General features: G+C 46.7%; 1 protein-coding gene across 3 annotated transcripts in view; it reads left to right on the plus strand.

Annotated features, from left to right (window-relative positions):
* The window catches only part of LOC124307589 (homeotic protein ultrabithorax-like), a 119,012-nt gene that overhangs the window by 88,519 nt on the left and 4,685 nt on the right, over nt 1-25,808 (plus strand). For 2 of the 3 annotated variants that reach the window (XM_046769467.1, XM_046769731.1), the window contains one exon: nt 5,912-8,158. The gene's annotated coding sequence lies outside the window, so the exon portion shown is untranslated. Of the gene's footprint in view, nt 1-5,911; nt 8,159-20,006; nt 20,236-25,808 lie in introns of those variants that run through there. The other variant, XM_046769639.1, reaches the window with a different exon arrangement.

The following is a 25,808-nucleotide window of genomic DNA, read 5'->3' on the forward strand; positions in this document are numbered from 1 at the left end:
CTGAAGATGCGGCGGACCTCGGAGGAACGGGTTCGTATTTTAATTTAGTGAATTTATAGCTGGCAAACGCGGATGATACGCCGGGATAATACGATATGGGAGGACGTGAGCACCCGTGGCATTTTTTGACGTGCGTGTGGCTGAGTTACAGGCCGACGGTTGGTCGATGGGTCGAATTGGACAGGGTGCATGCGTACGCATAATACTACACCACAAAGCATCCTCGCACGAAAATTGTACGTAGCTGGTAGGCGAAGATCGGGGGCGTGGTGGCGTCGGATCCACTAACTTTTACCGCGGCTTAATACAGCTCGGGTGCCGTCGTAAGCTCGCTTATTCATCGTAATATTGAAATAAGCTTTCTAAAGTTTCTGCAAGGGGGTTTGCGGAGGCGGTGGTATAACACGAGGTGGAGCAGGCAGGGAAAGAGAGCGAGCTAATTGTGATACACTCCGCAGGGAGTCCGCGTCTCAGGGATGGGGGATGGTTCTTCCCATGTACGTACATACAGAAAGTTTCACCCACACCCACCCGCAGTACCCGCGCCAACGGAGCCACGCAGGAGTTGCTCACCTACCGTACGAACTTGAGAGGAAGAAGAAGAAGAACGAGACGAAGGAGAAAAGCGGGAGACGCGGAGAGGGGACAAAGCGTAGTTAGTTATATACGTTCGGGCCCACACCGTCCATGTTGGCAGCACGGTGTTTTTCATTTTCTTTATATCACCCTTGACGCTCATAAAACCATTACCCGTGACCGAGCGAACACAACTTCTATCCATATAAACCGTATACCTATACTTGCCGCTCCACTTTGACGCGATACCAACTTGCAAGTTCCTCGTGCTTCTTCTTGTTTTTTTCTTCTTTCCACTTTCTTCCCTTCATTTCTTTCCTATGCTTTTTTATTCCTTCGTCTGTCTCCCGTGTCGCGTCGCGTCACTCAGTCATCCAGTACGAGGAACCCAATTTCTTTCTTTATAGAAAGTTAAGTCTCTTAGGTGCACGACGGGCAGGTGGCCCGTGGGAAAAATTCAATTCCACGGATTCGACGGGTCTCCGGATAGCCTCTAGGTTTCTAACCAAGTTTTTCCTTGTCCACTCCTCCCCCCACCGGCTTCTTCTGATACAACTGATACAATCAGACGAATCGAAACGGTAGGCCCTGTACTTCAGCGAACGATCAGCATCCATCGGAAAAAGAATCGTTCGTCAATTCCGCCTTACATTGAACTCTTCCAATCGCACTTCGCGGTATTGATTAGAATCAGAATTTCGAACGAAGAAGCGTACGATGTGGGATTATTCTTTTTTTTTTCGGCGACTGGAGTATGAGAGAGAATAAATTCACCCTGTGGATGAAATACGGATGAAGATAGTCGTCGTGTATCCAAAGATCTCTAGAATTTCTCTGAAGTCTAGAAAATGTCGCGAAGGTCTGGAAAGAGAACGGATCCTGGGACGAATGAGTAAACGAAAAAACGGACAGAGAGTAGTGCAGCAGATAAGTCCTTGCCTCGCCCCACGTTATTTTTTTTTTTTTCTATAATTTTTTTTGCTTTTGCATTCGCCTCTTACGGGTTCTTCCTTTTCTCACTCAGATTCCGACTCTCTTGGCGTGTGATTAATCATCGGTCTCCTCTCTCCAAGGCTTACAGGCCGCGGTCCAGCCGACACCATCCGATGCTCGTTTCACTCCCACATTGAATTCGTTCCGCAAACAGATCGAGTTCTGTCTCCGCAGGGAGCTGACCGCGCTATTCGAGCGCACTCGCGAACGTTCCGGGGCCCTCAAAAGATATCTCGTACAGCATAGTACGCAAGTCGAAGAGGTACGTAGGCAGGTTCAGGGAAGGAGCGAGGTACCTACACGGCAACCACGCGCAGTGTACCTACCATGGAAAGGTGGGCAGCCCTGTGGCGCTGAGTAGTCCAGCGCCGGCAGAGAACGCAAAGTCCTTGTTGAATATCCGAGGTAATGCGTCACTCGCGCGATATCACCGGCAACACGTTGAGATTATACCCTGTACAATATTTTCGTCAGACGTTGGCTCTCGCACTTCTGCGCAGGCAAACATTCTCGCTGCCCGCGTTAAATTCGTCCCTCTTCACCGGAAGCTCCGACCACGATACCATGTTTTCGGGCTTCTCTCGTGCCGCCGATCTTCATATCCGACGATTTTAAACACGGTTCACCGTACGGTATTAATTAGGGAAATATTCAGCTAAAATAGAGGTAAATTCCTCCTCTCGAATGGTCGCATGGAGGATCGACCACCAATACCAATTTGGTAAGGGTTCGTCGGCGTTTCCAGAGGGTTCAGGCACTTCTGAACAAGTGGGCGGCTCGGGCGTTGGCCGGGGGCGATGGGGCGCGGGGCTTCGAGGGTCGGGGGTCGGTCCGGGCAAGGGTGGTAAGATAGGCGGTCCGTCGCACGGAGGTGCCCCGCATGGGGTGGCTCTTGGCTCTCGGCTCACGCGACACCCGGAGCCATCTATATCCCCCGAGATTTATGGGCTCCGGTGCAACGGCTGCCCCAGCCTGCGCTACACGCCGGCACGTTGCGGTGTGTCGGCTATGGCGACGAGCTCCTCTCTCTCTCGCTCTCTCCCTCTTTCGCTCTCCTTCTCTTCGCGTTGGTCCATACCGGGCAGAACTTCAGCCTGGGGAACCCCGTCGTGATCAGCGCAATGTTGCCCCGCAGGGGTTACGCGCAATTCGCGCTCATGCACAGCGCGTCTTCGATATAAAAAGTTTCACTCGATCTCAATCCGATCCTCGGCCCTCCTCCCCCCCTCCCATCCCCCCCTCCTTACTTCTCCTATCTCATCCTCGCCTCCAGTGGCAAGTGGTACCTACCACCGTCCAATATAATCTTGCCGTGCGATGTAGAGATTCCTGCAGCGATGTGAGCACGCTCTCTCGACGAACGAATGGTCGAGCATACCTCCACTGTGTTTCGATATTTGGCGATTAATTCTAGGCAAATGATATTTGCCAGTCGTTCGATATCGGTTCCAAACTAAAGACAAAAATTCTTCCAACAGACCGGTATTTAACGTTATACTGACTTTTGACCGTAATATAGATAATCGCGATTGATACGTAGAATTGAGATGACGGTATCTCCTGCAATTAAGTCCCCTCCCTTCTTAACGACACGGAAAATGATCCTATTCAACGGTAACTGATGTAGTCCGTGTCAAAGAATTCGTGATAGCACGTTGCCAGTTGATCCAGAGTTTGTGAAATTGGTATACAAGTAGGTTGTTGTACCCCCTTGATCGCGACGTCCGTTGGCACCCTTCGCGTAGCATCCCGGAGGTAGGTGGGATAGGTACGACTACCCCCTTCCATCGAGCCAACCCCCAACGCGGCCGACGGCCGGCCGGTTTACGAGCAACCTGTGGTAACGAGGGCGATAGATAATAACCGTTGCTCCCCCGACTCCTAGGAACTCGCTTCCGTCTGCACAGGGACATCGTGAACTCTGGTGTTAGTCTTCTTGTTTTACCGTGGAGAGGAAGAAAAAAGCAATACAATCTCGGAATCTATTCGAAAGAAGTGCGGAAAGAAGAACCGTCGGTGTATATTTATCATCCTCCCTTTTTTCCCCCTTTCAAAATGTGTTATCGGGTCTGAAGTGAGTCGAGTTTGAATAAGGAAAAAAAGTCAAACTGTTGGTACGGTACATAAATTTCATTGACTCCTTTGACTCGTTGGGATATCGTTGCACCGGCTTCGTAGGAAATGCGAAATAGTCGCGGGGCACAGTGTCGCTGGTGAATCCAGAGGGAAGACGTACCTACGCGCGTAAGGAATTTATTGCGGCTTAAAAAGTCTAGCCGCTTTGAAATCCTGATAAATGCGTACAGGGCAAGGCGAGTTCTTCCAGGTTATACGTAGTGCATACCCTGCACACTCTTCCTTCCATCCTACATATATAAAGCGTGAGCCGGTATGAACGCCTTGAAACTCTAGGCCGAAAGGTAAACTGCAAGGAGCAGGGAAGGCCTCGACTTTGCAAACAGCCGCTTTGAAGTGGAAACAAAAAGAACCCACGAATCGTCAGGAAAGAACAAAACCCAGTCGTGAAAATTAGATTCCAGAGGATGCTCGTGAAATTTGCCAGAAAAATAATACGATCATCACGTAGAGGAAATTCCAGGAGGATCTTGACTGGACGTTGCATCATGAGAAAAGTCTATGTACCGGTGTACAGTCAAGTCGGTGGTGTATTATAAAAGTGTCTGGCTTCTGCCAAGAGGAGTATGAACCTATCTTTGGTGTTGGTTGGCTGGGCGATGAAACTGCGGGTTCGGCTCGAAAGAACGGCGGAGATGCAGGACAAACAACTTTTTCGCGTCCTATAAGGATGAGTAATGGTGTTTCTACTTTCGGTACGATATTTGGTCGCGGTTCGGTTGGCTCGCCACGGCACGTGAGAGTAGGACCTCTTCCCTTTCTCCTGCATGTTTTCATCCCTCCCCCATCCCTCGGGCACCGCGTATTCTCATATCGTATATCGAGCTCCCTCCTCGTCGGGATGAAAAGGAAGCCGGGGAGCATCGGATCGGCTTGGCCGTTGAGCTGACCGTCCGAAAACCCTTCTTCGATCGGTGACCACGGTGGCAAGCCGTCGATACATCCATGACTGAGGAGGATCCCCCACACATCTACAACTTCCCCGCGGTAGACGCAACGTGCGTGTGTCGGACACAGGGCACCACGTGCAATCGCCCCATTACGAAAGGAGCTGAACGAGCAAGCCACCCTCCAACCCTTCCACCCTTCCACTCTCCCACCCTTTCGCTTCAAAGGGATGAGCTGTACGACCTGCCCAGATTCAAGGAGACCGATGGAAGTGTTTCTCTGAAATTGCATCTTGTAGTACAAAACGAGCTAGAGTGGGAAAGAGAGGGAAGTGACGTGTTAGCCGTTAGTAGTACGTGCAATGGTGATTCGTAGATGTGTGTTGTTATGTACTGAGAAATTTTTATCAACTTGAAATGCGTCCGGTTTTAGATAGACATTCATCAAAATGGAATCCCCGGTTCAAAGTTCCCCGCGCAGTTCTCCTACGGCGGCGACGTTTCGTCTCCGAAAGGTATAAGATAACCCGTATAAAAGACCGCGTCGGTCCGAGATATACCCTATACTCCACGTTTTTATACTTTCCGAATTTATTGAGTTATAGCTTTATAAGATTGGGCGATATTTCACATCATGGCTAGCATAGATACAAATAAACGACCCTGCGGATCGGAAACTTTTTAATTTATCACGGTGAAAGATTGCTGTTTCCGAAGACGAATATAACACCGTCTTTTTCACAATAGGAGAACAAAAGATGGGCGAATCGGATACGGCTTAAAGATTTTTCGGTTATTCCTCCGTTTCTTTAGTTTCCGACATCTATCGGTAGTAGGTAGGTACTAGTAAACATTTTCGAAATCCTCAGTGTGTAAAAACGCCAGTTCGCAATATTATGTACCATTAAATAGAAAAACTTTGATAGTATCGAATGTCGTACGAGTGTTAACGGTTAGCTTACGATTCCGTAATCCTTTACATATTGCTTGATGAGATGAGCGAAACGACGAACCAGGGTATTACGACATTTGAAAATATGTGTAAGTATGTGTAATCCTCGTCGTCGAAATCCCATTACGTGTCTGAGCGCGGTCGCGTGTTCAGTTTTTGGGTAAATTTCTTCTTCTTTTTTTTTTTTTTTATCAATTTTGTCGGATAATCTCTAGTCCCGGGAGACACAAGGCTCACGTAACCGTGCAGAGCCGATGCCTCGGGAGTTTAGAAAAAAAAACGACACAACGGTATACAGAGAGATTGAACCCAGGTCTGAATAAAGTTTTTTTTTTTTTATTTTTTTTTTTTTCATTTTCTGTTACAGGTGAGTGGAAGGCTCCGCAACGCACTAAAAACGCCGTAGTACCTAACTACCCACCCACCCACCTACCGACCCCCGTAATGCCAAATAAGTATCGATCGCATCTATCGATATAAAGAGACGAGGGCCGAGTGATAAATCGGTTGCGGCGAGTGGACTGCTGCTCCGGTGAGTGACGAATCCCGGACTCCCGTAGCTCACATGCCCAACACCCCAAAACCAACCGACCAACGTGTTCGGTCGACTCCTATCGATTCGCCGGATACAGTAGGTGTTTGCCTATTGCGGCCTGTAAGCATTAGTGCAGTGCATTTCGTTGCTAGAGGATATCCATCCCGAGGTGTGGATCAGGGGCTCGAGGAAAGTTGCAATTAGGGCACGATAGACCTCTGGATACATTTACGAGTATGATTACGTACGCGAGTATTTATATGTGCAGAGGAAAGGATGCGAGAGTGAGGAAAAAATGGGAAAAAAAGCAATGAAACAGAAATACGTAATAGACGTGTTCGAGAAACGAACGCGTGTCTGAAATTATTGTAAATTACCTCCTAGGTGTAATAAACCCATATGCATATACCGCATATATATTATATATATAAAGGTGGATTCGATATAACTGACATTGATCGAGATGTGATTATTAAACTTGTGTTGGAATCTTATTGGTTTCTTATTATTTTCGTTTTTAAATCCTGTGTATACTCGACGTAATCCCGGACTAAATCGGCCTCGTCTTTTTAATCAGCTACTAGGTTACTACATGTATACGTAATAATTCGATCTAATCGTTGTTTACACCATTTTTTTTTTTTTTTTCTTGCTTTTTGTTAATTTTTTCGTTGTTGATCTACGATTACATGGCTTGGTCTGGAGGATCGTTTACACCATTCCCGTATAGAGCTGTCTAGTATAGTTTTCACGTAAAAAAAAAACAAATAAAATAAAAAACGTATTCAAGTTGAATGATCTAATCGCAAAACTTCACGTGGTTTTATTACATATGCGCTGTAATTGAGTGGTGAAAACGACACCTTTCGTTCGCTAATAGCGAGCTAGTGTACTTATTATCGAAATATTCGAGTGTTTTCGTTTTTTTCTTTTTGTTATATTAGTTATCATTAGATTGTAATAATTATATAGAAATTGTACACTAGGTATATATTATTATACGTATGGAAACGATTGCAATAACGCGATGTCCCCGTGGCAAATAACGAACTATTAAACTACCTAAAAAAAAATTACAGTTTATAGAGATTGCTTTTCGAACCTATAATATATGCCTGTATGCCTCTTTGAAGTATTTTTAAGGACGAATCGCGAACATCACACAACAAACTAACTCTACGTACTGAAACCGAAACACCCCTACAGACTAATACTCGTACAACTACTTGCCAGCCAAGGCAGGGAAAATTATACAGAGAGGGAATGAGTAAGAGAAAAAGAAAAGTAAAATAAAAAAGTATATATGCATATATATTATATATATGTATAACTTGATACGTACCTACCCAGTACCTATTCGCCTCTGGCTGAAAAGCGAGGCGCGACCCTAAATAGTAATTTTATTCTAGTTACGAATGTATACGAGTAGCTGCTAAGCATATATAGATAAAGATAAACAAAACACACTTAAAAAAAAAAAGGAAAAAAAGGAAATGAAAAAGAAAAGTATTTCTAAGAGGAATGTAATATTATTAATTATTTATTTTGTGGGTCTCTTATACGAATCTCCATTGCTCCACTGTACTATATATATACATATATATATATATACGTACGTACATACGTAATTAGTCGTTAGGCCGTAGGTAACTTAATTACCTTGACGTAGTTCTATACTTCTAAATGTGAAAGATTTACGTGAAGAAAAAATCTCATTCTTTTCCTTATTTCGATTACTTCATTTTGTACTTTCGTTATTTTTTTCACTTTGTTCTACTGAATCGTATGTTGAATATGCATATATATATATATATATACGTTATATTTACCTCTTGAATTTCATTTTTTTTTCTTTCTCTTTTTTTACTCTCTTGTTAATTTTGTTTTGTAACATAATATACACTTTAATTATTTACGATCTGATCTAATGTCTGTATCCCAGCGGCCAGGGCCGCATCTGCTTCCTGTATTGTATGAACTTTAGAGGCGGTTGTCGTTCTGAACGCCATTGTAATATTACATATAATATAATAACTATTATAAAAATTGAAAAAAAAAAACAAAAAAAAAAAAAAACAATGCTAAGAAATAAATGCGACTTGAATCTATAATCAAACTGTCTATCGCTTCTTTGCTAGCGGCCCTGGCCGTGCTGGCAGAAAGACCCTTTCCATCTCCGAAATATCCAAACGCAAAGAACAACAGCTCTCTATAAGCACTTAATAATACACCCGTAAATCGAAATGAAATAGGAAACGGTAAAATTTGTTCAATCTGCCCTACGAGTATCTCTAAGTCATCCGCCATCATCAAATACTCCGTACAATCAACCGCTGATATCAATTTCTCATCGAACCCGCAAGTTCCTCGGTGTTCAGTCAGAATCTTCGACGTGTGGAGGGCGCGCAAAGGGGCAGCGAGCGGGACAGGAAGGACGAAACGTGTGGCGATTGCTTTACGACGCTTAAAATCATGGCAAAATGGAGTGTCATCGGCGGTTCGGGTCCCTCGTAACGGCCGTCAGGCTGATCCGGGCTCGACCTTCCGCTTACGTACGCGTTCATAAGTCTCTCTCTCTCTCTGATCGTAACCGAGCGAGAGAGGAGCAAAAGATCGAGAACGGGGCTTTGGAGGGGGAGATGAGGGGGGATATATTAATATGTTATTGCGGATAGACGGTGTCTCATGAAAGTCGAAAAGGACTTTGAAAATATGTTCCGCTGTACGAATCCGTCGGTGCGTGTGCGGGGAAAATACTCGACAGTGTTCACCGCGTTTCCATGCGTGTGTGTATGTGTGTGTGTAGGTATAGGGGAGATCAGCTGCATACGACGACCAGACCCAGCGGCTGCTGGCGAGACGAGGGACGCGGGGAAAAGGGATCGGGTAGAATTCAGCAGACGCCATTTGTATTAATGAACCTCCGACAATGGTGCACGCCCGATGAATTATGTACCTACAATCGAAACCGAACCTGCTTCAAGCCTAGGCATCGTGGTCCTATATCCCGCGTCCCGAATCATCATCCGCTAACCTCGTAGTTTTACGCGTACGCACGGTACTCGCCTTCAAATTACACAATACCAGCTACTATACCGAGTCTGGAAATGATCGACGGCATGTGCGGACGGTACGTAATATACGTCGGTGATCGAACGACCTGTGAATTTCGGCGCGAAGAGAGACCAGGTTATGACGGTTTTGATGAAAGGGGATGAATATACGCGAAATAGAATCCAATTAAGGGGTGTAGCAGGCACGGTCGTATGTTTGGGAAACACCCCTAGATCCCACGGCGCTCCGTTCGCAAATGAGGATAGAATGGCCGGGAAATTTAGTGTATCGTTTTTTTTCTTCAACCATTTTTCCTTCTCGTTCCTCTTTATTCCCCGGAAAGATAATGGACGCCTTAGCAAAAGGGCGATCAATTTACCCTGGGTAAGATGCGGTACATCCATCTCCTCGCGGCGCTGTATGGAGAAGGGGGGCATGGCGCGGGGATAAAACCGCCGCTTTACTTTGGATAACAGGGGCGCAATTTACAGCAGACAAAAGAGCACCTGTTCGTTGTTCGGGTGATGGAAGAAGGGGGTTTGAGCGAGCGGGTGGTCGGTCGGTCGGTCCGTCCGTTGGCTGGTGCACGGGGGTAAGGTAAGCCCTCTTACTCCGCCTCGTTTGGGGGGATGGAATAGCGTGCCTCGCAGACGTTGCGGTAATTGAATCCCACTAAGTTCTCCCGCGGCTGAGGAGCCGCTGGAGGAAGAGGAGAACGACGCTCTCGGAAAGGGGGTATAAAGAAATGCGGAGGTGGAAATGGAGATTGAGATGAAGGTGGGTGCGGATTCGCTTCAACACAGAATCTTTCCCATGCGTGTATGTCTATGCGATGCCTGCGCATCGAGCCGACCAGCTGGAGACGGAAATGACCGTGCACCGTGCGATCCGTATAATTTTCGCAATTCATTTATGAAGAAAAAATCCGATTCGAATACTTCACGGAGTGGAAAACGGAAAAGTAAGGAAAAGTATCAGGCTTGACGATGCTTTCCGAGTTACCGGGGTCGCGATTCGTGAAAACAAGTTACCGAATATCTGAGGCTAGCCCCTTTTGATTTTTGTCAAGACGTGATTCGAATTTGAAAGATGCAAGAAGCAAGATATTTTGCAAAAGCTACATAGAACTTTTTCTCTAAAAAACGAAAACGATTGCGACTAAATCCAAATCGTTGCGATCCACGCTTCAAAAGTTGTACAGAAAACATTTGGAATTATTGTCGGTGTTTGTAATCGGTTGTTTTTACCTACTTTCATAATTACGACTAAATCTTCAGTTTTAGAAAAATAGAATTCATCTATCCGCAACCACTTGCTAAAAATGGTACCATTGTAAAAACTGGAGGACGTCAGTCAAAATAAAAAGAAAAAAAAACAAAACCGGTCGTTTCTTGATTATCTCCGATTTATTTATGTATAAAATTATTTTTTCGTAGTAGATGCATGCCTCTGAGATTAGTTCAGACAGTCGGGCTGGTAGCGTGTTCCGTCCTCATATAATTACTCGGCGCGCCCACCGCGGTTCGCTTTACTCGCGTGTATGGGTATCTAAGCGGAGGTAAATGTCCGCGCTCGTGAATATACGGACAGACTCACACCGTCACGTTAATTTTTCACCCAACGACGGACGCCGAGTGTGTGTGGAGGCGGCGTGGACGAAGGCGGGGGAGGTTATTAGGCAACGCAACACCTCATCCCTCATCCCTCGTCCCTCATCCCTCATCCCTCATTCCTCATCCCGCGTAACCGAGCCGCATCCTGTATTATGTAACAACACGGAAACGAACGAACCGGGGTTGGCCCACCCCTCGATGTAACCATCCAGCTAGCCTGCTGGATGGCTGGTCCGGTACACGAGAGAAACTGCTAGTCCACCGAAATCATGTATAATTCGCAGATGCACGTATTTGCTCGCCAAGCGCAGCGGAATCCGGACACCGGTTCCTGTCGGTCGTTTCGAAATGAGCAGAACTAATTTCAGTTTAATTCTGCACGAAAGTAGAACAGCCTCGAATAAAAACGTTTACACAAAAGTGATACTGTTCAGAGTCGATGGCAACGATACCACTGACATTGTAATAACAGTCGAGCATTTGAGAAGCTTTTATTAGAACCTGTGTATAAAAGTTGGAAAGTAAAAAGGATGAGAAAATCTTGGCAAAAATTACCCGTAATCCTGTATCTGTGATCCTGTCGTCGGTGTAATTTTTTGTCAACATCGAATACACGCGTGCGCATGTATACCAACGTTATCTACTTTTGCCGGCTCTCTCGCATCTCTTCTACAAGTGCAACTCTATGTTTGGCGTGTGTAAATATTTATAAGGGGAGAGAAACAGCACCTGAGTTACACTTTGATCTGCTTATCCGGGCACTTAAGGTGTCAAGCGTTCTTATTAAAATAATTTAACTTCTCGCCGGTCGAGATGCTTATGCATATAATACGTAACCTGTAGCTACTTAAATACAACTACTATTACTAGCACACCCGCGCTTCTCGGCTTCGCGTTTTCAAGCGAAAGCTTCCACCAGCCTATAACGCATATATCCACTGTATGTATTATACGTATATAAATACTTCGAGAATATACATAGCGCGTCAACCGCCCACTTTTCCCGCAGAGCCACGTTCCCGTAATTGCAAAAATTTACGAGCTCCTCTCAGTTTGCGAGAAAAAAGCAATTAAATATCTGATATACATAGAATAAGCGCGTCCTTAATTATTCTGCCTCTTAAATTCCCCGCAACGTTGCTTCAGCGACCGTTTTTCAAATATCACTTCTGATTTTCCCTTCCTCCAACACGCGTGGACACGGTACCGATACAGGTGCATCACGTTCTTGGTCTCCGTCAATTTCTCTGGCATGCATTTTCATTTCATTAAAACCACCTTTATCGCGTATAACGACATACGAAGCAGGCAAGTGAGTTAATTCAACTCGATGCAACGCAGGGCAGCCGTACCTACATCGGTAAATTAATGCCGCGGGATGCTCAGTCGGCTGAACCAGCGGGTATTGGCAGCTGAACTTGTCCAGGAACAGGGGCCCCAGTCGGCCGGGTTGTCCGGGTCGTCCGCCGGGCGGGCGGCAGATAATACAGGCGAGTTCTCCGGTGGAAAAGCTACCCCTTGCCACCGGCGCACCCGTCGTCTGCAGATAAATCTTTCTCGCCCTCTAATTGGCCGTCCCTTTATTTCTTGGTCCCGAGATCCCGGGCAGCACGAGCACCGGCACTGGCACCGGCGGCACCTTCTCTCTCTCGTCGCACGGCACGTCGCCCTCCTTGTCTTATCCGTCTATTTCGCTTATTCTCATCTCGTTTTGCCGACGTTTGCGGGCAACCGTCCAGGAAGTCCCCCCCCCATATCACCCTAACCCCCATGCCGCAAATTATTAGCATTATTAGACACGATATTGGCCGCTCCAACCTTCAGCCGCATCTCGGAACACTAATTCTCATAAAATTAAACTCTAATGTAGGTCTGTAAATCGCTAATCCAGATCCTTCGGCCCTCCTTTCGCTCTAGAAGGTACACTGGCTAACTTCGGTCCGTTTTCTTGTACCCGGAATTGGAATTCTTGCCAAACTTGATTCATCGTCACCGTCACGTAAATTCGTATTGCATAATATCAAAATTCATTTTAAATTTGCGAGAGAGTTTCAACGATCGCAAGTTGAACAACTGATTCCAACGTTGTGAAACCGTGTTTATGCGAATTGCAGAAATACATCGTATCGCAACTCCGTAAAATGTCACTCAAGAACATCTACCTGAGTTTCTTCTGCGATTCCCATAGTTCCAATTAGTATTTATAGGAAATCGCAGAGTCTCGGTTCAAGGGCAAGGTCGCAACGAGTCGACCTCGAAGGGGGGCACTAAATTCGCACCGGCGTTGGGTACCTGACAGTTTTAGGATTAGACGCGGTGCCGGCAGGGTCCTGAGAGGTAAAAACCTTGGGTGATCGTCGTTTTTCCAAAAATAGAGCACATACCGTTCCTCGCATTTAGTGACAATTGCCGACCTAACGGTAAGCGCGGCCGACTGTTTGCGGAAACTAAGGAAACGGCGGCGGCAGTTGGATCCGTCACGCGGAGAGCCGTCTTCTTTGTCTTCTTTCATCTGACGCAAAAAACGGTACCTCGTTGTCCCTATACAAGGCCAAGAGTAGCCGCTGTCCAGGGTTCCTTAATCTTCTCAGCGAGTGGAACCAACCCATGACCTCGTTAATCCGGAGCACCTATCACACGACCTTCAGCGTCTCGCCGTCGGCAATAGCGTCAAAATATTCTCTAGAGAAAGAAAAAAAAAGTGGAACAGAAAATAGAACGTGACCTTCTGAGTTTTTGCGTGTTTCGCATCGGTTTGCGCAGATCAACTCCGTGATGAATAATATGACTCATCGCGTGTCACGCCCGATTTTCAGAGCTGCACTGCGACTCCAGCTTCGGTTCTTGGTTGTAATTATTCCAACGAAACTCGACACCTTAAAGGGTGTGGAAAATTCGGGATTGGGGGGAACGCGGCAGACGGGTCGGTGAAGATTTTCAACCGCGAAACAAAAGGCTTTGTAATTGCACGGACCCCCGAAGGGTTCGTGTGCCCCTTGCGGTTAATAATATACGCGCGAAGAAGCGTCGAGTTAATTTGTAATCGTTTTTGTGGTTGGCTGATGGGCCCGACTATCTGTATGTACCGAGTTACTCCGCGGGGAGGGTGGCGAGATACGCGTACTGTACATAAGGGAAACCATGATGGTTATGTAGATCAGGCGGGAGGGTGGCGTACCGTCTAACCCGACTCTTCGCACTCGGCCATAGAAAATAAAGCTCGAGCAAATCGTGCCTCCGAAAGTAACCCTTTGCCACCAACCGTGAAATGGTGAAAAATTCTCGAAATTTGCTCATGCGGTTTCTCTTTGCTCGAACCGTACAATACCGTTGTTTTCCAACTATATGGAAACATTGAGATGAATGCGAAATGCTGTGATTGGTTGGACTTTTTTTTTACAGCGATTCGAGAAACGTACACTTGAAATCCTCCGAAGAGTAATTGTAGCCTGATCGAGTGGCTCAAGTGATTGAACCGAGTTGTCTTTCAGGAATGACGTAGAATTGACAATGAGTGAATTTGAAAATACCCAGCACGTGTTTGCCGGCGAATGTAAATTCCGAGTGACAGAGACCGAGGACAGTGTAGCGTTACTTTTTTTCTCAGCATGTACGACGGTCACCGTCGATGATGGACATTTAGATATCCGTATACGTAGTCCTGGTTGGAGTCGGGCACTCGGGCAGTTGGACAATTCGTGCGAGTGACGGTCGGTCATCAAGATCAAGAGATCACTCGCTCGCTAGCCCGCGGTCTGATTTATGAAGAGGTAGAATTTCAGGGTAAAATATTAATCCACAAGTGGCAATATCACCCGGTGCGAGCTGCTCGGGACTTGGCAATTAAAACGTAGGTTGTTACGGAGAAACTAGGGACGGAGGTGAAGAAGAGACATAAGCACCGCGCGCGTTAGAGTATGATACGAGCTTCGGGGAGGCATTCTGCCAAGTTCTGGTTGGCGGGTGGGCCTAGGATCAGTGTGGAGCGAGTGAGTTAGGTTAGGTAAGTGGTGAGTAAATATGCAATACGCGTGGTTAACGTTGGCCCATAAAAATACCTTTGCGTATTGAAAATCAAACGTGCCTAGTGTCACGCATCCATCTCGGCAAACGATATTTGCGCGTTGCCCTCGGGCGCCATTAACCTCGGAGTGTATAATTTAATCCAAGCAGAGGTGGACTTAATGTAATCACTATTGTTGAAAATAAGGCACTCGCGTTCGCATTGTATGCGTAGCCATGCGCGACTCGCGTCCTACCGAACACTTGAATACCGGCCATACGGGTTTGATATGGTGACTTGGCTGTAATACCACATCCACTTTGTCAAAATTGGGCAAAATTGTAACCGAAAGTTTCAAACTTTCCACCTTCGATCAAGCTGAAGACGTTTAGGTTCACGAGAACGAACGTTTCGGTTGATCGGCAGCACCTTTTGCAAAGTCACGGATATCTCTGTTTCAATTAATAAAACGCGGTTCCGCAGATAGCGAATCCACGTATCGAGTGTGCCAATCCAAAGCGCTGGTCCAACGGCTGGTGGTCGCAGCTGGAGGGTCGCAGGGTGCCAGGTTGTATCGAGATGAGTTTTCACGCGGTTCGCGTATCCATTTTCTCCGACTAAAGGACAGTAGAGAAGACATGCACGCTGAGCGAATAACGGAATACAGAAATACGGTAATACGCGGGGAGCCCCGCAGGCGTGATCTATCGCAGCATCGCGGATTCGTGGACTCGTGGAGATTCGAGGATCCAGGGGTGGTGAACGGGGGCGGGGATGGGAACGATAGGGGATGGGTATACACACGTACACGCAGAAGTTCGTCGTCGTCGTCGTCGAGGACGACTGGTAGGAACGACGAACGGCGAAAATAGGGAGGAAATTCGAGGGAGGGAGATCGACGGAGCTTGGCGCCGCCGCCCCATGCTTGGCTTGCAAACCGACTTCCGTCCTTTGCGCGACTATTCAGACGCCGGTGGCGTTTTTACAGGCAAACTGGATACGAGGCGAGGGATGAGTGGAAAGAAGAAGAAGGATAAAAAAAAGGAACGGCGGCGGGACGGTGGAAGCAGCGAAATATAGAGCAGGATGGTGGCTAGTATACTTATACGTGTCCGTATAGAACTCTGCAGGCTTCTTCAGCGGCTCTCGCATAACCGTGGTGTGTCGCAGCTATAGAGAGGGAGTGCGGAGGTACGATGGAACCAGCAGCGTCCATAATATATCTCCGGTCTTATCTGCCGCTTGCTGTTTACTGCCCGATAGACTCGGCAGATAGCGAAGGACTGTGCATCACCGCCCGCGAGCGAGTCACTTACTTTTATATATGTTGTTACTTACGTCACTGGGATTCGAGACAAGTTGGAAAATGGTGATGCCTTCGCAGAGATATGCTTCCCCTCCCCCCGCCCCCCCCCCCCCCTCACCCACCCTCGGGCTTGGTCCACGCCCGGTTACCGCCCGGGGTCAAACTCTCTTCGTGGAACACCATTCCGAGGAAATGATCTACGCACCACCCGGACTTTCCGTCGGGAAAAGCACCGCCGCCTCAGAGCACCGACACCAATTATCATGTATACAATTCAAATTACAAAATATTAATGATCAAGTTCAGTTTCGTCTTACGTTTACTTCCTCTCTCTCTCTCTCTCTCTCTCTCTCTCTCTCTCTCTCTTATTTTTTTGTATTTGTCCCAGATAATTATCTACAGCCATCGAAAGAAGTGATCGATGGTCGTGTGAATTGAGGCTTAGGTTCAATTAACGATATTTCAGATGACCAATCATCTGCCAATAATGGCTGATTAAACGCGCCTCGGCTACTGCGTATAAGGTAGCTATTTTGATCTGAAGAAGACAGACTCTGAACTACCATAAAACCGACCACACCAAAAAACAAATTTCCAGTACCTTCAAGTGAGATCGTTTTATGATCAAACCTGTTATAGATCTCAGTTTCCGAGTAAAAAGTAGTGCTACTCAAAAATTCGTCAAAAAAATGTATGCTATAAATTTCATCGATCGTATGATCTGAAGGCGCTACTGAGAGGCATCACAATAGTTTGCACTGTGGACTGCGATAACTTGAAAGCTGCACGCGATTTCAGGCTGTAAATAAAAATCCAGCGACACCCCGGAGCTGGAAGATAATTTCAGAATATATGGAGATCCGGGCACCCCGTCTTCACGGGGGGTATTAAACATCTAGCGCAAAGTAAGCACGACGGGGCGGATATATATGCGAAGGCATACACGGTAGCTGGATGGAATCGTGCGAAAGATATACACGGCAGTGGCAGCGCAACGTCGGCATCAGGGAGAGAAGAGGCGAGCGCGCGTGTCCTCCTGCAGTCTCCTCGCTCGCTCCTTCCTTCCTCGCTTCCTTCCGCCATCTGATCGACGAGCCAACTTTTCGTATCCCTCGGATTTGGGTCGAGTTTTTCTTCTTATATTATTCTTTTGGATGTACGCGTCGTCCTTCCAGCGAAAATCTCCCCACATCCCCATCTCCAACCTCCACCCTCCACCCTCCACCCACTTCCACCAGCTCAAACTCTTCCTCTGTCTTTCCTCTTGACAAAACCTGCACTCTTTTCTAACTGTCCAGCAAAGTTGTTATAGGTTTGTTGGGAAATACAAATAGATCGAGGAAGTACGAAAGAAATAACCCAACTATTCATGTCCCCCCCCAACGATAATATTGCGAGAAAACAAACACGGCTGAAATCTTACTTTCGCTGTTGGTAAGCTCGGATCGTGAATCACAAGCCAACATCGTTGAAGTACTCGACGCGCGGGTCACAGTCAATTTTTGACACACTATCACTGTCTTCCTAGCGCAGACGAGCGTGACTTTTCTTCGTCTGTTCATCAGATCAGACGGATGTTCTCTAGCGCTTAGCTGTGACCGCGGTAGGCCATGTTGGCCATGGGTGCCAACCCCTCCGCACAGCGTGGCTACGGCACGGAACATGGGATGCACCCCGATGGTCTGGTATGGGAGTGGAGAGAAAAACGAAGGGGAGAAGTGCAGCTGCCATTGAATGGTAGCTGCACCGTCAGGTTCGACTGGCTAGGCTAGGATGGCATGGGCAGCAGCCATACTTTGCTGTGAAAAATTTTCTCTTACAGTGTAGCGTGAGCATGCCAATAGATCCATGGTGTACGGCAGTGACAGAGTTTTACCTACGCGACATATTTTATTACGGATTTGTGCCTGATATTTGTGAACACGAGCGAAGTGCGACTACGTAGTGGAGCTGGAATTCGCATAGAGACGTATTGTGGCTGTGAAAGGCTGGACGAGCTTTAGCCTTCGCTAATCTGCTTCGCAACCCGTTTTCGAAATGGCGCCCAATCTTACAGACTTCGCGCTATTCTTCGGCTGTACACGGCGACGGTGTCACAAAGTAATTCCAATATATCAAATTACGATTACGTTCTGATCTCGTTCTGCATGTCAGTCAGATTTCAAATTGTTTAGTTGTAACACGTCGATAATTCAAGATTGCAATATTTCATACAGCATAACTGGCAATGAGAGTTAATAATTCTGAGTATTTAATCATGGGGATGTAGTTTTTGTTCATTATGGTAGGCAATATGGTTTATAACAGGCAACTGAAACGTTGCTAAGTAATACAGGAAGTTTTTAATGGATGAGTAAGTGAGTGGATGATTGTGAAAAAAATATTCAAGCACTCAGGCACTAACAATAAGCAATACGAATGCATAAACGAAGGCCAGAATGGATTCCGCAAGTGCTATTCGAAAATCAGTATACAACTGTCCAAGATCGCTGTGAAGATATGACTCAATAATCCGAATCGTTGATTAAGGAGCTGACGAAACGTTAAACGTGTTTGAGGTCAAGTGATACCGAATCACCCAAGCGTGTCTAATCCATCGGCAAAGTCGGGGTCAAGGTGTGAATTCCTATGCTTTTTTTTATGACGACTTCAAAGTCTCAGACCCCGTGTGTATCTACAGATTAAAATGAGTATATTCCGAGAGTATGAGATGCAGGGGGGGGGCTGAATTATCGCCGTGGTCAACTGTCATTGCTGCTTGCTCGAGTAGGTGATTTAAGAAGAGAAGTATGGTGGCACATGACTCTTTAATAAATCGTTGAACGTTATCAGCAGCTGATCGCCATGCGTCATGGCGCGGAGCGTTGACAGAGCCCCCCCCCCCCTTCCCCCCCATAGTCCCTCATCCTCGTCCCACACCCCAGTCGACCCCTCATCCCATGGCGTTGCGCGCACACTCACACACATACACACACACGGTGCCCTTAGAAAGATATGGCATTGTACGTGCGGGGATGGAAATAATCTATGGCTCATTCATCTACATTTTATCCGCGAAAGGTACTTCACTCCGCTTGTTATCCCCATCCCCTCGGCACCTTCGTACCTTCGCCCCCATCCCCAGGGGAGGGGGGTAGGCCACACCCACCCGCGGCGCGGCTTGCCTCTCGAGAATTCAAATCCAAAGAACCATCCGGCGCTATCGACATTCCAATAGCGTTCTTATCGCGGCCGTTTTCAGAAACGGCTAGCTGCCGTATCCGTCGCACGTATGAACTGCACCCGGCTTTCGACGCCGCTGTCCCACAGCTTCCGTATTTTACATTTATTATACATCTTCTTGGCGTGGTTTTGGGAATTATTTTTTTTATCAACTCAATCAATTGATTTATCAGCCCCCCTGCCCGATCAACCCCACTATTATATTCCCCTACCCAGATACCTGCTAGCATTTTTCCCCTACCTGTACTTTCCGCCATCGTTCGAGACATACCATTATATATAAGTATTGATGAAATGTGTTCATTTCGTCAAAGGATACGCAGAGGGATCGGAAATAACGTTTCCTCATTAATGCCCGGTTTGCCGGAGAGTTTAGCTCGAGTGTTGAATTTAGTGTTCTCGGGTATAACAACCGTGCAGCGTTTACGTATATACGTGGCGCTCTCTTTACCATTTTCCTCGTTTAAACTAAATAAATATTTATCACACTCTGCACCAAATTACGACCTTGACATAACCCCCTCTGTATAAGTACTCGCAACGTTGGTCGCGCGTTACATATACATATGTACGTACATACATGCATACGTATGTGAGTACACGCGTAAAAATGCACACACCCGTACGATTGCACGAATAAATGCTGCGCAAGTAAAACAGTAAAAGCTGCACTTTCTCTTTTCAAACAGTTTCGTTCGGAGCAAAAATTACTCAAGCATAAATTTTCAGCTCCGAAAAATTTGGACCATCGTGCGACTTGTCGTGATCTTCTTCGTCGTCGTCGTCGTCATCGTCGTCACCATAATAAAATCTTCCTCCGCAACGAAGCTATGGGAATAATAACAATGATGCGTATCCGCGAAGCGTATCAGAACCGTATCGGACATGCCGATTCGTAATGCGCGGTTTCATGCATGCATCCCTGGAGGAAGAGTTACAACGGGAAGAGTCAGTCACGGTGAGGTTCTGTTTTTTTCTGTTTTTTTCCATTCATTCATTATTTGTTATTTTTTATTTCGCAAAAAGCGGCACTCGAGGGAGGGCGGAAGGTGGTTTGAGGTGGGGGCGGCGGGGCTCGGGGGTGGGACTGGCAGCACAGACATATATCCTCGGCCATGCGTTACGGGTTCAGCTAAATCCGCCGTGATGAATGTGTTGGCGGGAATAAATCCGCAGCGCATACCCCCTGCCTCCCGCCTCTGTTTTCCCGCCCCGTTTCCACCCTCGACTTTCCCACCCCTCGGATACCACTCTCACTCACTCACTCACTCACTCACTCACTCACTCACTCACTCACTTTCCCTCTCGCTCTTTCTATCTTTCTCACTCCCACTCGAGGCATCAGCCGGCATTGTGCGTGCATTACCTACGCGAAAAGGGAGTTTTCCCTCCCCCGTATTTCGCCGGACCTACCGTGCCACGTGCGAACTTGTATCCTGAACGAGAATACGCGCACATCTCTCACTCTGCGTTCAAATTTCCGTTTGTGAGTGTCATGCCCTGCTGCCTGCCGAGAGAGGTCTGCAGGTAGGTATGCGCGCGCGGACATTAATCACAGGATTTATAGGCGGATCATTTCGTCCCAGGGCGGATTTTTATCTATCGCACCTCCAAATGAGACGTAATAATTACGAGGTTTTGCGTTTTACGACGGATCCGTGAATACCGGAAGGGGGGAGTGAAAGAAATTAATTATCGCACCGGGCGGACCAGGGGGAGGTTGCGTAGTTTGCCCCAGCTCTGGGCGTGCATATATGTAATGCCACACACATTCACAGGTGTTTAAAAAAACACCCTACACCTGTACGTATCATATATTTTTTCCCACGCCGTGCGATTATACGGATCGGCTCTGAGGGTGGGCCGTTTTTTTATTGACGATTTGTTTACGTCACCCGCGCAGGTGTCAAAGAGAGATTTGACACGATTTCATATATTGATCATCCCTTAGCAAACATGTCCGTCATAAATGGTTGTATCATTCCTCGTATCGAGGAATTTACACTCAATTCTCAAAGCTTGTAGTCAGACCAATCGATAAATTCCTACAATAACATTAAGAATTGGTGTTCGCAATTTCGACGAATATCGCAATACTACACGATTTTGATTACATACCTACAGTAAAACCGAAACGTATACCTTACGCATCCAAGGACTTAGATTTTCAGCGTCAATATCGAGGCGTATTACTTGGGCCTATTCGATGGCTTGTCCGTGTTACAGTGCCCATGTGTATACCATATATCGTCCATAATATATCGTCGCCTATAGCATGTAAGACCCTTCGCTATATGTAGCGGTATTCACACAGTTCGGTCCGGAAGCCCCTCGCAGGCGTGCAGAACACGAAGGATAATCCTGGTGGATTATTGCGGTATCACGTGGGTCCATATACCGGGTTTCAAGGGGGGGGGGGGAGGCAAGGGGCCACCCCCACACTTGTATACGGGCAACCGTGCACCGTACACAACGTGTGTGTGCGTGGGTGGCTGGGCGGCCCCTGTCCGTGCCCGTGCATGGGTTCCATGGAAACCCTTGCCGGGACCGGCGCGATACCCTAATTCCTAAATCTGTCGCCATAAGTCCTCGTTACAATAAATATCCCTCCAAGCGTCTGCTAGCCCCGCGCGGAACGGAATGTCCCGAAATGTTCTCTGTTTACGTTTACGTATACCTACCACTCCACGTATTACCCACATTCTCGACGCGAAAACCTCGATTCATGAACTTGGCCAACCACCTCCCACTTCTCGTTCACCAATTCTTTCCTCATTTCTTTTCTATTTCTACCGCGAGGTTTTTCAACGAGGAAAAACATGTCGACCTTAAACTGTTTATTTCATATCCATAACCGCATAAGTATGATATAAATTTTGGTTGTATTTAAAATAACGTTTAATGAAATTACTAAAAATAACTATTGCTAATAATCGCACCGTTTTTTTCTTCTCGATAACTTTCGCGCGAAGCTTTTTCATTCCATTATTTTCAATTCATTCGCTAGTTTTGCCGTTGAAAGCTCACCCCTTTAGACGATCCGCGACTACTGCGGGTTCTCGGATTACACATGCACACACACACACACACACACACGCAGGCACAGAGAGCGAGTGGCGCGAGAATAATAATTGAGAGGGGCTGGGGAATGGCGAGAGGCCCGCGAGGTCGAGCCGACGGTGTGGAGGGATGACAGGATTCATAATTTCACCCAAGCTTATTGCTGCCGGCGTAGTTATTTATCCTACAAGCTCATTTCGCATGCAACGCATGCCAGCACCTCTCGTGCGCCGCGGTTAGGAGCCACACTTCGTTTCTGCAGCACCTCGCCTCGCCCCGACACGCCTTGCTGATCATCGTTGCTCCATCCTTTGCCGGCCCCGGCAAGCCCGAACGTTTGTCATAAGGAACGAAGTCGTCTTCTATTGGTGCCGCTGCCGATCGGGAGACATCGGTAATCACAACACGCGCCTTATCGCACCGTTCGATTTGTATTTATTTCAAGCTGTGGGTATAACTCCGTAAAACTTACTCGGTATGAGAAAGACGAAATAAGAAACTTATGGACATTCCAGCCCGCGAATTGTCTCGGTAACAAAACCGTGTCCATTTTCTTAGAAACCAGCTCTGTATATACATACGTACGAATATCACCGCGATGGTATCTCACCGTTTGCTATGAAAGTACAAACCCGCTCATAACGTGTCAAATTTCATCCTAGGTAAAGAAGTGTCGCCCTTTCTTCTAGCCTGCTGGTACTGCCGTACTTGACCCCGGGTCATAATGTGCCTGAGAGTTGATGACCGGTTGAGTAATACCCAAGCGTCCGGAACGAAAAGTCTGTAAAATACGTAGTCCGGCAGTTCGTAAACTCGTTGGCCCGAATCATGTTTCCGCGGACCAAAAGAGGAGCGGCAAAACGTAGAAAAAGAGGAGGAGGAGAGGAAGAAGAAGAGACAGGGTACAAATGCCGGACCAACTCATTTGAGGCTTTATGATTTCGCGCCAGATGACAGGAAACAAGATTCGGAGGTTTCCAGTGAAAACTCATCAAAGAGTGTTACAGCGCGGACGAATAAATTACCAACGTTTCATCACCGGCATGGAAAGGTCCAAAGGAGCTGCTACCGTGTTATACCTATACGAACCTGGCAATTTCCAAAGGCTGTATTATAAATCAAGATTAAAATGCGACAAAATAATTGGAAAAGTTTGTTTCCCGTTCGTTCGCGCTCGCACAGCTATAGCTCGTTTTCTTTGTGGGTGTGTACCCATGCTGTGCAATCACACTCTCACCCTGCGATATCGATGACATACACATTCAACCCTCGGAGTCTTTCGATTATCAATATACATATTTCAACTAAGATTCAATAACAGCTATCCTTCAGGAACAAGCGTAAGACACGTGTATTCGGCTAAAGCGTATAAAATTGATCCCTGAAAATATCCGTCCAATGATAAGGAGAAGAAGAAGAAAGACTTACTTAGACTTGAAACGCAAGTTTTTCCAATCTTGAATCTAGAAAATGTGTTCATCAACCGCAAAAATCATTTCTTCTAAATTAATCAAACAAAAATTACGTACGTCAAGATTACGTTAGAAACTTTTTCATCTTATTGCTTTGCAGACTGAATATCCTGCAGCGGGTGATTTGGTTAATACGGATCACCAGAATGTAATTAAAAAAAAAAAATCGAGGAAAAATATTTCTCCAGTATACGTATGAAAGAGTCGTGGCTGTAGTCGGATCAACAACCCCGGACTTGGTTAGCCGGTGCATCGCGTATTTATTTGTCAGTTCGGCGGTGGAGAGGGGGGGGGGGGGGGGTAAGAGAGAGAAGCCCGCGCGTATAGAATGCAAGTCGCAATCCTGGCGCGTGCTCGGAAGTGTCCCGTTCCTCTGGTTCCTCCGGTTTTGCCGAGTTTTCGGAGGGGGTTCCACGGCACATCGGGAGTTCCAACTCGTGGGGGACAGCTGGGGGGAAAAACGGAAGTGACGCCGGCGCCTCGACGGAGCCGGTGAGCCGAGGGCGCCAGTGCGGGTGGTTCGCTCGACTGCCTTTCCTATCCTCTCGTCCTCGCACTCCTTGCTGCAGCCTCATCTTCCTCTTCCTCGTTTTCCATACAGTGTACATCCCGCTGTATGTCTTCCTTATGTCCTCATAGCGCCGGCTATATCGAATCTACGTACCCACCTATACGCCGTTCTTTCCGCGACTGTATATATTATTTTATAACATTACGTTGCACCGACTTGAAGATCGTAATCGATATCCACCCACGAAATCTTGAAATATCTCATTTTCATACCGAAGTTTCATCGTTTCATGCAGCCCTTGAAGCCAGGCCCTAAATCTCAGAATTTGCAACGTTTCTTTTTTTTTTGTATACGAAATCGTCGGACAATTAATGGACCATCGTGGTTTCAACCGTGAAATATGTTCCACTCTGTAATGGTGTAATTTAATTGCGGTAATCTGTTGTCTTAACTCTCCGGTTGCTTAATTTCGCTTCTAACTATACATCTACACCCATTAACACACGCAGCTATGATTGATTACGGAGTACGTAATTTGATGAAGTTTTTCACCACTCGCAATGTCTGAGATACGTGAATTGAAAATTGATGCAGAGAAATCCGGAATGTATTATCAGATGCAATATCGCTTCGATGTAAAATCCATCGAGTCCATCTCTTCAACGCGGATACTCCGCACTGCAAAAGTATAATCCTTTTGCAGTGAAAGCTTGCACGTTTAATTCCAAATCTATTAACGTACGATAAGTGCTCATCAAAATTATTCATGATCAGAGGCTAAAACAGTAATTCATCAACGTCTGTCTCTTCAACATAAATTACGCATGCGGACTATAAATATCACGTTAGAATAACGAAGTGTATAATAGAAGCGTTGTAACTAGACGAACTTGAGGCTTGTATAAGACAAGTAATACGAATACATAAACCTTGAAAAGAAAAAAAAAAAAAATACATGAAAATAAAAGGAGAGTCATATTTCCGTACAATATTTGTCTTCCGTCCATTGTCCATTGTCGTTTGACCGTTTGAAATTCCCAGAGGAAAATAACCCGGAGGCGTGAATACCGTTTTACCCGTCTCACAGAGAACTCCCAGGAAGCATCCCCAACGGAGAAGAGGTGGGAGTTTAGGTTCCCGGTGTGTTCCCGAAGGGATTTCAGGCACGCCGAACGATACATCAAAGTCTAGCATGCTCGAGCATGTGTGCAGACGCATGGCCGTCCTAGTCGCGGGTCTGCGTGCCACGTATTCGCTGCTGAATTATTCTCGAAGCGCTTCGATGACGGTGTCCTGGCGTCGACAGTTATAGCAATGTTGATCGTGATTTCCTGACTCCCATGCATCGGCGTCGAATACTCTCAGGGTGCCCACCTCCCCCTTCTTCCTCCGGCGAGTCACACGTGTAGCTGGCCCAGGGGGCCGCGCATCGCCGAAGACGAGGACGAGGACGAGGACGCGGGCCAATCGCATATGCGAGGCTCGTAT

The sequence above is a fragment of the Neodiprion virginianus genome, chromosome 1, assembly GCF_021901495.1.
Source record: "Neodiprion virginianus isolate iyNeoVirg1 chromosome 1, iyNeoVirg1.1, whole genome shotgun sequence".
NCBI lineage: Eukaryota > Metazoa > Arthropoda > Insecta > Hymenoptera > Diprionidae > Neodiprion > Neodiprion virginianus.